Raw genomic sequence first — 4,469 nt, forward strand, 5'->3', positions numbered from 1 at the left:
ATAAAGGAATAAATTTAATCATTGAAAATATTTTATTACTTGCTTAGAGTTAAATTCTGAACTTAAAGAATATAACAAGGACTAATCCAAAAATGCACTTCAATACACGAGAAGAAACACCCCAAAATTGTAAAAGTATTACGTTAAGCTACTTGGCATCCTAGAGAATAAGAGTCAAAATCTACAACCTACATTGTTCCTCAATTTTTCTAAAGAAGTACATAGACATTACTACTAGCCTCTAAAAGTTCATAAAGTGAATTTCTGAGTTTTGAACATCGATTCGGAGTCGGTTTTGAGTGAAACTAGTATAGTTGATTTCGAGGTGGGGGCCCGGGTTTGACTTTTTGATTAACTTTGGACTTTTGATTAAAGATTCCACCTCTATCGATTGGGTTTGTTTCCTTTCACATTATTTGATATTCTTGAGTTATTTTTGGCTAGTTTTAAGGGACACACTGAGGTCATTTCTGTTGTTGAGTTATTTGCTTAAATTGCAATTACATGCTTTGTCATATTCATTCAAATGCATACCATATCTCAGTCTCTATTATCACTTGTTGTCATATCATGTTATCATTGTTGGACTGATTGGCTTGAGATTTGTGAGGCCTAGCGACTGGAGAGGATGATGACTGATTGAGGCCGAGAGCCTGATTGTGATGATATTTATGGGATGAGGTAGCATGTCATAGCAGGCTTTATTGATTCAACTTAAGAGTAAGTGTCATGTCGTAGCAGGCTGCATGTCGTAGCAGCCTGTTGAGTTATTTATGGGTCAATCATTTCAACTTAAGCTTTCAACCTTGAGACTAAGTGTCTCATTTCATTCTGAAATCACATCGGACCGGAATCGCCTACCCCGGAAATTCACATAATAGATATAAGGTATACAAATGAGCAGTAAATGGGGAAACTGGGCTACAACTCTCAAAACGACCGGCCGGGTCTTACATCCTCCCTCTCTTAAATAAACGTTCGTCCTCGAACGGGTCTAGAAACATACCTGGAGTCTCAAATAGGTGTGTATATCTGCTCTGTATCTCCTGCTCGGTCTCCCATGTAGCCTCCTCAACTGGCTGACCTCTCCACTGCACCTTTACCGAAGCTATGCCCTTTAACCTTAACTTTCGCACCTGCCGATCTAAAATGGCCACCGGCTCTACATCATAAGTCAGATCACCATCCAACTGAACTGTGCTGAAATTCAAAACATGAGATAGATTGCTGACATACTTCTGAAGCATAGAAACATGAAATACTGGAGCACACTCGATAAACTAGGTGGCAAGGCAATCTTGTAAGCCACCTCCCCAATCCTCTAAAGTACCTCAAATGGACCAATATACCGAGTGCTCAACTTGCCCTTCTTTTCGAACCTCATAACACCCTTCATGGGTGAAACCTTGAGCAGTACCTTCTCCCCAACCATGTAAGCAACATCACGGACCTGCCTGTCGGCATAACTCTTCTGTCTAGACTGTACGGTGCGAAGCTGCTCCTGAATCATCTTAACATTATCCAAAGCATCTGAGACCAAGTCAGTACCTAATAGCCTAGCCTCCCCAGGCTCAAACCAACCCACCAGAGATCTACACCATCTCCCATACAAAGCCTCATACGAAGCCATCTGAATGCTTGATTGGTAGCTGTTGTTGTAGGCAAACTCTGCGAGTGGCAGAAACTGATACCAAGAACCCCCAAAATCAATGACACAATAGCATATCCTCCAATATCTGAATAGTGCACTTGGACTGTCCATCCGTCTGGGGGTGAAACGTTATGCTCAACTCAACCTGGGTACCCAACTCTCACTGCATGGCTCTCCAAAACTGCGATGTGAACTGCGTGCCCGATCTGAAATGATGGACACTAGTACGCCGTGGAGGCAAACAATCTCTCAGATGTAAATCTCAGCCAACCGTTCCGAAGTATAAGTAGTCCCAACTGGAATGAAGTGTGCGGACTTGGTCAGCCGATCCACAATCACCCAAATAGCATCGAACTTCCTCGTAGTCTATGGGAGACCAACTATAAAATCCATGGTGATCCGCTCCTATTTCCACTCTAGAATCTCTAACCTATGAAGCAATCCGCCCGGTCTCTGATGCTCATACTTTACCTGTTCATAGTTGAGGCACCAAGCTACAAACCCCACTATATTCTTCTTCATTCTTCTCCACTAATAATGTTGCCTCAAGTCTCAGTACATCTTCACGCCACCCGGATGAATGGAATACCGCAAGCTGTGGGCCTCCTCAAGAATCAACTCACGTAGCCCATCCACATTAGGCACACAAATCAGACCATGCATCCTCAATACCCCATCCTCCCCAATAGTAACACAGCTGGCATAACCGTGCTAAATCGTGTCCTTAAGGACAAGCAAATGAGGGTCATCATATTGACGCTCTCTGATACGATCATATAAAGAAGGCCGAGAAACCGCACAAGCCAAAACTCTGCTTGGCTCGGAAACATCCAATCTGACAAACTGGTTGGCCATGGCCTGAACATCCAAGGCTAAAGGCCTCTCTGCTACTGGTCGATATGTTAAACTTCTCAAACTCTCTACCTTGCGACTCAAGGCATCGGCCACCACATTGGCCTTCCCGGGATGCTAGAGGATGGTGATGTCATAATCCTTAAGCAGCTCCAACTATCTCCACTGCCACAAGTTAAGATCCTTCTATTTAAACAGATGTTGCAAACTCCGGTGATCGGTGAAAACGTCACAAGGGACACCATACAAATAGTGCCGCCAGACCTTCAAGGCATGAACAATAGCTGCTAATTTGAGGTCATGTATAGGATAGTTCTTCTCATGCACCTTCAGCTGTCTAGACGTGTAGGCAATTACCCTACCATCCTGCATCAACACTGTGCCGAGCCCAATAGGCGACGCATCATAATATACCGTATAGGACCCCGAACCAGAAGGCAACACCAACACTGGGGCTGTAGTCAAAGCAGTCTTGAGCTTTTGAAAGCTCAAATCACAATCTTTGGTCCACCTGAACGGAGCACCCTTCTGGGTATATCTGGTCATAGGTGCTGCAACAGATGAGAAGCCCTCTACAAATCGATGGTAATACCCCGACAAGCCAAGAAAACTCCGGATCTCCGTAGCTGAGGATGGTCTGGGCCAACTCTACACTGTGTCAATCTTTTTCGGATCTACCTTGATCCCCTCACTCGATACCACATGGCCCAAAAATGCCATTGAATCCAGCCAGAAATCACACTTCAAAATTTTTGCATATAACTTCTCTTCTCTCAAGGTCTGGAGCACAGTCCTCAGGTGCTGCTCATGATCCTCCCGGCTCCGGGAGTACACCAAAATGTCGTCAATAAACACAATGATGAAAGAGTCAAGATAGGGCTGAAATTCATTGTTTATCAAGTGCATGAACGTTGTTGGGGTGTTGGTTAGCCCAAAAGATATCACAAGGAACTCGTAATAACCATACCGAGTCCTGAAAGCAGTCTTCAGGATATCTGGCTCCCGAATCTTCAACTGGTGATAGCCTGAACGCAAGTCGATCTTAGAGAACACCCTGGCACGCTGAAGCTGATCAAATAGGTCATCAATACGTGGCAATGGATACTTGTTCTTCATTGTAACCTTGTTCAGCTGGCGATAATCAATACACATCCACATAGAACCATCCTTCTTTACAAACAAGACAGCAGCACTCTAAGGTGACACACTAGGCCTAATAACCCCTTATCAAGGAGTTCCTACAGTTGTTCCTTCAATTCCTTCAACTCAGTCGGTGCCATACAATACGGTGGAATAGAAATGGGCTGACTGTCCGGCGCCAAGTCAATACAAAAATTAATATCCCTGTCAGGCGTCATGCCTGGAAAGTCTGCAGGAAACACATCCGAAAACTCTCGTGCCACCGGGACAGAATCAATAGCAGGAGTATCAGCTCCAACATCCCTCACAAAGGCCAAATAATATAAACAACCCTTCCGAACCATCCGATGGGCCTTCAAATATGAAATCACTCTGCTGAAAACATAGTCTAGAGAACCTCTCCACTCAATCCTTGGCAACCCCGGCATTGCCAACGTCACGGTCATGGCGTGACAATCCAGAACAGCATGACATGGAGACAACCATTCCATACCTAAGATCGCATTGAAGTCCACCATATTAAGCAATAAGAGGTTATCTCTAGTCTCCAATCCCCTAATAGTCACTAAACACGACCGATATATACAGTCCACAACAATAGTATCGCCCATTGGCGTAGATACGTGAACAAATAAAACTAAGGACTCACGGGGCATATCCAGATAATGAGCAAAATATGATGATACATATGAACAAGTGGAACCAGGGTCAAATAATACAGAGGCATCCCTGTGGCATACTGAGAATATACTTGTGATCACTGCATCGGAGGCAACATCATCTGGTCTGGCAGGGATAGCATAGAATCGGGCCTCACCGCCCCCTG

This window comes from Nicotiana tomentosiformis, chromosome 6 (genome assembly GCF_000390325.3).
Source record: "Nicotiana tomentosiformis chromosome 6, ASM39032v3, whole genome shotgun sequence".
Lineage (NCBI taxonomy): Eukaryota > Viridiplantae > Streptophyta > Magnoliopsida > Solanales > Solanaceae > Nicotiana > Nicotiana tomentosiformis.